The 11,617-nt window shown below is 36.5% G+C and overlaps 1 pseudogene; it reads right to left on the bottom strand.

The window, feature by feature from the left end:
* Nucleotides 1–1,916: 1,916 nt before the first annotated feature.
* Nucleotides 1,917–2,027, bottom strand: LOC118040634 (small nucleolar RNA R71; annotated as a pseudogene).
* Nucleotides 2,028–11,617: the final 9,590 nt, after the last annotated feature.

Raw genomic sequence — 11,617 nt, 5'->3', positions numbered from 1 at the left:
ACATTTCGTTAAAATTGTGCTTTAGAGTTTTAATTAAGGGGTGGCTATGGCAAAGCGTGCGTGAACAATTCACGCACGCTTGCAGGCGAAAATTGCCTGGTCACTGGCTTGAGCCAGTGACCAGGCTGGACCGGCTGGGCCCAGCCTAAAAAATTTGTGTTGGGCCGGGCCGGGCCAGCCCAAAACATAAAAAATTTTAAAAATAAAAAAGGGTTTAAAAAAATAAAAAAATAAAATATGTATGCATGAATAAAATAAAAATAAAAATATAAATTTATTGGTTTTATTCACTAACGCCAGAGTCAGGAATAAAAATACCGGTTTAAATTTATACCTGTTCTTTTATTGTATTTTATTTTTATTTAGCTAGAAAAATAATAAAAAAGATATTGTGCATTTAAACATCTTGGTTGTTCAGATCAAGATCTTGCTCTTGCTCTTGCTCTTGCTCTCTCTTTTTATATTTTTGTAATGCTTAAGTTTTGCTTTCATTAATAACTTGTTTATACTTTTCATTTCCTTTCCTTTACTTAGTTAATTTGTATCTTATTTATATTCTTATCTTGTTTATTTATGTTTTCTCTTCTTCATTATGTTTAGCTAAGTTTATTATGTCGAGGTGAAAAGGTTACAATAATGGTGTAAGAATACGTATAATATAAACTCAATATGGACTTCAATGCTTATATCCTAAACAACTTGCTATTAACATGTCTTATCATTTTTATCTTATTTATTCTTAATACCTTACTTGTTAAATGGTTAATCTAGATTTGTGTTATATAACACTTGGTACAACAAATGCTTGACACTTTCACAGCCCAACCGTATGGTATAACCTACAGCTGTGCTATGAAGGAACTTAACTTGTTGTTAACATAAAGTTAGCATCATGAATTCCTGACAATATTTAAAAGTTTGGTGTTACTTAAATAAGATAATAAATATGATCATGCTAACAATTTATAATGAGCCATTAATGACAAATCATCTAATTGGAACCTCCTTTATATGTGGTTTTCAGTTGAGTAAATAAAAAGAGTTTATACTATACTTGTTTGAAATACCATTAGTGGATCCTCTAACCTTGACATTTGTTTTTATGATTGTTGAATCCTCACATTAATCTTACATCTCAAAAATCCTTTTTAACTTATTATTATTATTATTATTATTATATAGTTAACCACCCTGTGGTTTAACCTCGGTCTTGTTGGGTTATTTGTTACTTCGACACTTCTACACATGGGAGAAGGCATCAATCTTTTAGTCGTGTCAAGTTTTTGGTGTCGTGGCTGGGGAGGTAAATTCTTGTATAAATTATAATATTAATTTTATTTTCACTTTTCACTTTTCTTGTATCTAACTTTTATTTTGTTTTGATTTATTTCTTTTTGTTTTGTTTTCTTCTTCCTTTTATTCTCTTTCTACATATGCATGAGTGTTTGGTCACGTATATTAAATGGTAGACTTTGTAGGGTATCCTCATAATTTTCAAAAAATATGGTCAAAGAAGATAATCAGTCGCTTCATAATGAGAATAATGAGTAATAAGAATAATCGAGTTAGAACACTTAGAGACTACATAAATCCTACAAGAACAAGTGCACCCTCATGTATAGTTTTCCCTCCTGATGCATCTCACTTCAATTTTAAGTCAGGCATTATTCAACTGTTACCTTCTTTTCATGGCTTAGATTTAGAAAATCCAAACTTACATTTGAGAGAATTTGAAGAAGTTTGTAACACCTATAATGACTTAAATTATAGCATGAATATCATCAGATTAAAGCTTTTTGCTTTTTCATTAAAAGATAAAGCTAAAACATGACTACAAAATCTTAGGTCAGGATTCATTCATGCTTGGGATGAAATGCAACAACAATTTTAAAAAAGTTTTTTCCATCTCACAGAACAAACTCTTTCAAAAGACAAATCACCACTTTCACTCAAAAACCAGGAGAAACATTTTACCAATGTTGGGATAGGTATCAAGACTTGCTTAATACTTGCCCTCATCATGGTTTTGAAACATGGAGATTGGTTTCACATTTTTATGAAGGGTTAACACCTAAATATAGACAAATGGTGGAATTGATTTGCAATGTAACTTTTAAAATAAAAAACCCTGATAAAGCAATGGAGCACCTAGACTTGCTAGCTGAAAAGGCTCAAAATTAGGACACTATAGGCACTTATGAGGCACCGGGTAAAACTCAACCTCATACATCTAGTGGAGGTATGTACAATCTTAGGGAAGATCATGACCTCCAAGCCAAATTTGCATCTTTAGCTAGAAAAATCGAGGCACTTGAATTTAAAAAGAGTGGTCAATTAAAATTTGTTCAAGACATTGTATGTCAAATCTGTGAAACCAATGAACACTCAACCAATGACTGTCCAACTTTTCCTTCTTTTAAGGAATGTCTCCATGAATAAGCCAAAGCTTTAAACAGTTTCCAAAGACTCAATCATAACCCATACTCGCAAACATACAACCCTGGTTAGAGAAATCATCCAAATTTCAGTTGGAAGAGTGATAATAATAATGCACAAACTTCACAACCACCGTTTCAAACACACCATAATTTTCAAAAGTCTCATGGATATGCACCTCCTTATGATCCATCTCCTATAAGAAATCTTGAAGAAACATTGCATCCATTCATTGAAAAGCAAGGACAATCAACACTCAACTTGCTCAAAGCATGATAGATTTTAAAGATACTCTTGCAAAATTCACATATGCTCTCAGTTTTCAAGAGAAAGGTAAGTTTCCATCTCAACCACAACAAAATCCCAATGGGAAATACAATGCAAATGCAAGTAATTCTGGAAGTCATCACATGGATCAAGTCAAATTAATCATCACTCTTCGTAATGGTAAGGTTATTGAAAAACCCACTCTTGAACCTTGGGAGAAAGATTGTCGCACCCGACATCGCAGCGGCCCACAAAATTAATTCTCTTGATTATGGAAAAAGAACAGGTTTCTGGCATCCGATTCTTTTAAGGGAAAATGTCTCGTTTGAGGAGTCGCCACCTAGTATTATGGTCACTAGGAACCCTAACTGGTCAACAGAGATTCTATGATTCGGGACTGGTTACGTAAAAGGGAAGATATTATCACCCCTTAAACGTCCTGCCTAAGGCAGGCTGCATTGCTAGTTTCGTCTAAAATTGCTAAATATTTTATTAGTTTATGCTATGATAATTTGCTTATAATATTCCTGACTCTGGCGGCAGTGAATATTTAACTACGGATACTTCCAACTCTGGCGTTGGTAAATATCACGTAGCTATAAAATAAATTAGATTTAAATCAATATTTTTTTTTATTCCCGACTCTGGCGCCAGTGAAATAAACAAATACAATAAATTTATTTTCATGCGTGCACAATATCTTTTTTATTATTTTTCTAGCTAAATAAAATAAAATACAATAAAAGAACAGGTATAAATTTTAAACCGGTATTTTTATTCCTGACTCTGGCGTTAGTGAATAAACCAATAAATTTATATTTTTATTTTTATTTTATTCATGCATACATATTTTTATTTTTTTATTTTTTTAAACCCTTTTTTATTTTTTAAAATTTTTATGTTTTGGGCTGGCCCGGCCCGGCCCAACACAAATTTTTTAGGCTGGGCCCAGCCGGTCCAGCCTGGTCACTGGCTCAAGCCAGTGACCAGGCAATTTTCGCCTGCAAGCGTGCGTGAATTGTTCACGCACGCTTTGCCATAGCCACCCCTTAATTAAAACTCTAAAGCACAATTTTAACGAAATGTTTTGCAGAGTGAGCGACACTTGCCTGGGAGCAGAATGAAGGCGATGGCGTGCTGCGTTGGACGGACGGCGTGCCTCCTCTTTTCCTTTTGCTTGCTTTCCTCTCTGTTTTCTTTTTTCTTTGAGATTGTGTTTGCGAAGAACAACTTTTGGTCTCTGCTTTCGAATTCCCCTGCTCTGGACGAAGACTATGATAGTAAGGGTCCTGGTGCTGCGGGTTGGTTGGACCCAAACTTTCTCTGGTTCTCGCCCCTGCTGCCTTTCTCCTCTGTTTTTTTAGTCTTTTGTGTTATGGGTTTTTTTTCTGGCTTTCGTCCAATCTCCCCTGTTGCTGAGGCTTTTGTCCTCCTTTCAGTCCAAAAATCCCCCACTGGTTCCCCTTTCTTTTCCAGTTTTTCTTCCTTTTTCCCTCTGGTTCTTTGGTGCTCTGGTTTACGGGTTTTTTTTGTCTCCCCCCTCCTCCTGCGCTCAGTCGTTCCATGGCTTTTATAGCCAGAGAAAACAATGCCGTTTTCTTCCAATCATAGAGTGTGATAATTGCAGGAGTAATGACTGTGCGGCGGTGGGCGTCCGTTTCGGTCGAGTGAGGAAGATGAACAGTAACGGGAAACGGTGTCATTTTGGTATTCACAGCTATATGCATTTCGGCCCTTGAATTTTGGAAAGTTTTGTAATTAAGCCCCTGGATAAATTGTAATTGGACCCCTGCATTTCAGCGCCTTTTACAAGTTAGTCCTTATACTTTAATCTGCTGCAATTGTGCCCCCAATTAATCCAAACTTTGGTAATTCTTTAATTAAGTCCCTGATTTCATTAATTAAATTAATTCCAAGCCAATTAAGTCCAAAAACTTATCAATTCTCCAATTAAACCCTTGATTGGATTAATTAAATTAATTTTCAAGCTTAATTAAGTCTCAAAACTTATCAATTCTCCAATTAAACCTTTAATTGGATTAATTAAATTAATTTCAAGCTTAATTAAGTCTCAAAACTTATCAATTCTTCCATTAAACCCTTGATTGGATGAATTAAATTAATTCCAAGCTTAATTAAGTCTAAAAATTTATCAATTCTTCAATTAAACCCTTAATTGGATTAAACAAATTAATTCCAAACTTAATTAGATTAATTCCAAAGTTTAATTAAACCCTAAAACTTCCAATCATGTTGCCCTTAGCCCAAATTTTAATTCATTCTTTATTTATTTCATTTTACTTGTTTTTTTATCATCATTTTTTATTGTTTTTGTTTTTAGTAAATAAAATAATAATAATAATTAAAATAAAAATGGTCAAAAATTGGGTTATGACAGTTGCCCCCTCTTTATAATATTTACTATACAAAGATATTTAGAAAATTTTATTTTCTTTTAGCTTTGTGTAGTAAATTTATAAAGAAAAGTAGATACAGAGAGAACTTTTGCTTTTTTCTTTTTCTTGAAAACTTCAAAAACAATAAATTGACACACGACCTTTACAGAGAGATGTCGAAATTAAGAAACAAGTCATTTGGAAGACGACCCACCCTTTTTTTTTGTTTTTTTTGTTTTTTGTTGTTTTTTTTTTAAAATGGATCAAATTATTTTGGGCAACCTGCCCGATGATAAAAGAAACGTGAAGAATTTCGCGGATGGTCTAATTGTTCCAAGCAACCTGCCCGATGATTGAAAAAAGAATACGAGGATGATTTTTTCTATTTTTTTATTTTTTAGGATGGTCACATTGTAATGGGTTACCTGCCCAGTTGGTCACATTGTAATGAGTTACCTGCCCAAGTGGTATATTGTAATGGGTTACCAACCCAGGTGGTCACATTGTAATGGGTTACCTGCCCAGTTGGTATATTGTAATGGGTTACCAACCCAGTTGGTCACATTGTAATGGGTTACCTGCCCAGTTGGTATATTGTAATGGGTTACCAACCCAGATGGTCACATTGTAATGGGTTACCTGCCCAGTTGGTATATTGTAATGGGTTACCAACCCAGTTGGTCACATTGTAATGGGTTACCTGCCCAGTTGGTATATTGTAATGGGTTACCACCCCAGTTGGTATATTGTAATGGGTTACCAACCTAGTTGGTCACATTGTAATGGGTTACCTGCCCAGTTGGTATATTGTAATGGGTTACCAACCCAGATGGTCACATTGTAATGGGTTACCAACCCAGATGGTCACATTGTAATGGGTTACCAACCCAGTTGGTCACATTGTAATGGGTTACCTGCCCAGTTGGTATATTGTAATGGGTTACCAACCCAGATGGTCACATTGTAATGGGTTACCTGCCCAGTGGAAAAAAAATACGAGAATTTTTCAAAAAAGGTCTAATTCACATAGATTTGAAGGAGGTGGAAAAAATGACATGATAGAGCTCGAAGGCGCACTATTCCAAAAGATGAAAGCTCGAAGGAAATGAGGGCTCGGAGGTGCGCTCGAAATGGAATGAGGGCTCGAAAACGCACTCAAAAGGAGGTAGGATAGGAAATGCACTACCTTTGATGGTCGAGGGCTCGAAGGCGCGCTCGAAAAGAAATGAGGTGAGGGCTTGAAGGCGCACTCAAAAGGAGGTAGGATAGGAAATGCACTACCTTTGATGGTCGAGGGCTCGAATGCGCGCTCGAAAAGAAATGAGGTGAGGGCTCGAAGGTGCACTCAAAAGGAGGTAGGATAGGAAATGCACTACCTTTGGTGGTCGAGGGCTCGAAGGCACACTCGAAAAGAGATAAGGCGAGGGCTCGAAGGCGCGCTCGAATGAAGATAAGACAAGGGCTCGAAGGTGCGCTTGAATTGAGGTAGGATATGAAATGCACTACCTATGATGGTCGATGGCGCACTCGAAAAAGGTGGAAAAACACAGAGATTTTTCAGGTGGCCTAATTCTCATGGGCGGCCTGCCCAGGATGAAAAATTCTCAAAAAATGAAAAATTTTCAAAAGCAAATTCAATCTTGGCCATTTCAAGTTGGCCTTCCACTTGATGGATTTCGTTGGAGTTTTCTCATATGAAATTTGCAAAACTCATTGTTCAATGTCTCGAAGTTTAGATGATATGCATGCATCTTTACCTGTTTTGAAATATAGGCCCCCATTTCTTCTTAGTCTTCTTGTTGCTTGACTGATGAGGACTTGCTACCTCTGATTCGGGTCATCTTTGTCACTTGGCTTCTAGCCCACTCGAGTTAGCCCATGTAAATCTATTTCCAGATTTGTTTGCACAACTTAGCCTTTGTGGTGCCCATTGTGACCCATTTGCTTGCTAAAGAATTTTTTGACTCGTCAAATAATTTGAGAGGATCATTCATTACTCCTCGTTTCACTACTAGAAACATTCGGTGTCACTTGCTGAAAGGATCAAACTGTATTTCATAAACCAAAATGCCCCCTTGTCTTGTTGTAGGAAATGTTCCATCTCTTTTTTCTAGAATTTTTCCTTCTAAGCACAATGTTGCCCCCTTGTATTGGTCATTGCCCCTAAGGGTGCTCTGTCAGCGACTTAGACAAATTATGGTTTTAAGAAGCCATTCTTTCATTTCTCTCCTTTTCAGTTTGGTGAAGGAATATGGGTCTAGAATGAATCTTGAAATCTTGATCTTGCATTTTGAAAACAAAAATTATTTTGATATGAGTCCAAAACAATTTGCTTTTAAAATCTTGCAACTCCTTGGTTATTTTCTTTTTTTTTTTGAAAAAGAGATTATTTGGTCTTGTGTTTGGCAATGATATCTTCGGTGAAAATACATCATGAGATGACCTTTTTTCAAAGTGAAGGGCTCGAGAAAAAACTCGAGGTTTTGTTTGAGAAAAATTTGTCTCTTTTTGAACACTCATTTTTATCAGCATGAATAATAATGAATAGCTTATTCTTGAGGTCATGAATCTTATGAAAAAAATATTCTTTGCATTTTGAGAGCATTGTTTATTGTTCTAGGTTGCTTGCTTGCTTGATTAGAAAGGACTTCTACAGGTACGTAACGTAGGCTGTGGTTTTTGGCTATCAAAGAAATGGATTCATAAGGCTCAAAGAGTGTTTAGGGTTTCAAAGACTGAAGATCACGATCAATAGTTTGACTTTTGGCGTCATTCATATTTTCTTTTGCCGCTCTTCTTTGATTTGCCCTCTTTTTTTTCTTTTTCATTGCTTTGCTAGAGCATACTCACTTTATCTTGGTTATCACTTTTTCTTGTGATTTGGGCATGCCCCCTAGCATTTGAGTTTCTTGGGCTCTTTCGCCTTTTGGCTTTCTCACGGCTTTATCATCTTTCTTGATCATTGAAATTTCACTTGCCCCCAATGTGGGGTGTGATCCTAGTCGGGATATATTTTATGAAAGAAAAATTATTCAGGCTCAAAAAGGGATCACAAGGGATATACTTATTTCAGAACGTGAAAGGAATAACAAAGATGGCCTTTCCTCATTTCAAGCGCAAGCAACTATGATCAATAAACTTTGACCTCATCTAGTGTGATGGTTTAGTCTTTGCAAAGATGCATTTCATGAGTTATGAGCAACAAGTTCACTACATACCATTATTCATACACTTAAAGACACATGTTTCAAGAGTCATGGAGTAAGGGTGTTTATTCATTTCTTTTTTCTTTCTTCTTTTTAGAGTTTGGTCACTTTTATGAAGGAGTTGCTTAATTCAATTGTCATTCTACAAGTAGAATGTCAAAAATATCATTTTTGAATAGACATCAAATTATTTTTTGAAATCAAAATGCTAGATCAATTTTTTCAAAACTCCAATAGGGAAACTGATTTGTGTTAAAAGAGATGAATTGCGTCTATGAGATCGCACAAGGCTTCAAAGATGTGTTTGTGAATCTTTATAAGAAAACTCTCTCAGAAAAAAAAAAAAGAATAATGATAATCGTAAACATGATTGAATGACAAATTCATTATTTCATTGAAACTTTGGAAAATAAGTTCAACAAGAAAGAACTTATGACAACATCTCGGGCTATGAATACTGGCATGATAACATATAAAGGGGCTAAACATTTAGCGATCATTGATTGGAATTTCTGGAATATTTCAATCATTCATTCTCCTCGATAAGGGCATCTTTTCAACAGTCAATTGAAATCAAATGTAGATCATTCTCAACCTAATATCACCATAGCTTTATCTTCAAAATAATTGGTTGCTGGGAGTCGGTGTGAAGCAATTAGCTATAGGAACGATAAGTGTCTTGGCAATCACCTTCAGTGAAATCGTTCTTCTTAGTCGGGTTAGCAATCTTACCTAACCTAATGGCTTGTTCAATCCTCTCAGCTATAATAACCAAGTCAGTGAAATGTTGTGCAGAGCTTCTAACCAGGTACTCAAAGTATGGAGCTTTAAAGGTGTTGGAAAATAAATTGATCATCTCTTTTTCCAACATGGGAGGATTAACTTGTGCAGCTACCTCACTCCATCTCCGGGCGTATTCTCTTATGGACTCCTTGTTGTTCTTCTCCATAGCTTGCAAGCTTAAACGATCAGGGCCCACGTCTATATTGAACTTATATTGCCTCATGAAGGCATCAACTAAGTCCTTCCATTTTTTAACCTTGGTATTGTCCAACCGCATATACCAGGTGAGGGCAGCGTCACTCAAGCTTTCTTGGAAGAAATGAATCAGCAGTTTCTCATCATCAACCACCTCGGCCATTTTGTTGCAGTATGCTTTAAGATGAGTTATAGGGCATTGAGTTCCCGTATATTTGACAAATTCTGGCACTCTAAACTTTTTAGGAATGACAATGTTGGGCACCAAACACATCTCAGTAGCCTTTATAGGATCATATAGGCAAATTCCCTCCAATGCTTTCAATCTTTGCTCCAGGGCAACTAATTTGTTCATACCATCTTCTTTTACCCTCTTGCCCTTTTGAGATTCCTTCTCTGTAGAATCAATGGTAAACGACATTCTCGTGGGGTATGCTGGTTGAAAATGCATGGCTTGTTGAAAATCAGATGACAACCCATTTGCCCCTAGATTCTGTGGATTGAAGGGATTTACGAGCATAGATTCAGGCTGAGCTATAAGTGTTGCTTTTCCGAATTTATCTCTCAAGGCTTGCTCGAGTAGACTAGTAAGCCTTGTGACTTCTTCCTTAAGATTGTCCACCTCTTTTTGATGTTGGGCTTCCAATTGGGCTCTTTCTTCGTTTTCCATTTGTCTTTTTCCCGAACAAGTGTTATAGATGGGTTTCAATGGGGGACCTATATTTCAACCTGCTAAATGTAAATCATGCAATTATGCAAAAATGCTAAAGCAATAATAAAAAATAAAAAAATGCGTATGAAATGCGAACTTGCCCTTCACGGGATGACAACCTAATTGGAAGATCCTAATTATTGAGTGCATCAAGGGGTTGGTCATTATCTAGTCTCAAAGGGTCTTTTGCATGCTCAGTGATCGTCCATGAAAGGTCGATATGAGGCTTACAAGTAGTGTCAAGATAGAGGCCCTGAGTAATATCAGTTTGGCATATCCACCACTTCCAAGTAAACAATCAAGCGAGAGTTGGATGGTTTCACGAGTCTTACCCAGGCTAAAGCCATTGGGGTACCGTTACTTCCCCACTTATCCTAGGTTGTAAAGTGTGTGCTCCCAAAGTGATGCATGACAACATAAACAAGGATGCATGCTAAAGCAATAAATGCAGGAAAAAATAAACAAATAAACACAACAACAACAACAAATAATAATAAAAAATAGCAATAATAAGACAAAAGACAAAGCTTAATCCTAGGTCCCCAGTGGAGTCGCCATTCTGTCGCACCCGACATCGCGGCGGCCCACAAAATTAATTCTCTTGATTATGGAAAAAGAACAGGTTTCTGGCATCCGATTCTTTTAAGGGAAAATGTCTCGTTTGAGGAGTCGCCACCTAGTATTATGGTCACTAGGAACCCTAACTGGTCAACAGAGATTCTATGATTCGGGACTGGTTACGTAAAAGGGAAGATATTATCACCCCTTAAACGTCCTGCCTAAGGCAGGCTGCATTGCTAGTTTCGTCTAAAATTGCTAAATATTTTATTAGTTTATGCTATGATAATTTGCTTATAATATTCCTGACTCTGGCGGCAGTGAATATTTAACTACGGATACTTCCAACTCTGGCGTTGGTAAATATCACGTAGCTATAAAATAAATTAGATTTAAATCAATATTTTTTTTATTCCCGACTCTGGCGCCAGTGAATAAACAAATACAATAAATTTATTTTCATGCGTGCACAATATCTTTTTTATTATTTTTCTAGCTAAATAAAATAAAATACAATAAAAGAACAGGTATAAATTTAAACCGGTATTTTTATTCCTGACTCTGGCGTTAGTGAATAAACCAATAAATTTTATTTTTATTTTTATTTTATTCATGCATACATTTTTTATTTTTTTATTTTTTTAAACCCTTTTTTTATTTTTTAAAATTTTTATGTTTTGGGCTGGCCCGGCCCGGCCCAACACAAATTTTTTAGGCTGGGCCCAGCCGGTCCAGCCTGGTCACTGGCTCAAGCCAGTGACCAGGCAATTTTCGCCTGCAAGCGTGCGTGAATTGTTCACGCACGCTTTGCCATAGCCACCCCTTAATTAAAACTCTAAAGCACAAATTTTAACGAAATGTTTTGCAGAGTGAGCGACACTTGCCTGGGAGCAGAATGAAGGCGATGGCGTGCTGCGTTGGACGGACGGCGTGCCTCCTCTTTTCCTTTTGCTTGCTTTCCTCTCTGTTTTCTTTTTTCTTTGAGATTGTGTTTGCGAAGAACAACTTTTGGTCTCTGCTTTCGAATTCCCCTGCTCTGGACGAAGACTATGATAGTAAGGGTC

The sequence above is a fragment of the Populus alba genome, chromosome 13 (genome assembly GCF_005239225.2).
Source record: "Populus alba chromosome 13, ASM523922v2, whole genome shotgun sequence".
Taxonomy (NCBI): domain Eukaryota; kingdom Viridiplantae; phylum Streptophyta; class Magnoliopsida; order Malpighiales; family Salicaceae; genus Populus; species Populus alba.
This window is presented reverse-complemented; position numbering and strand designations above follow the sequence as displayed.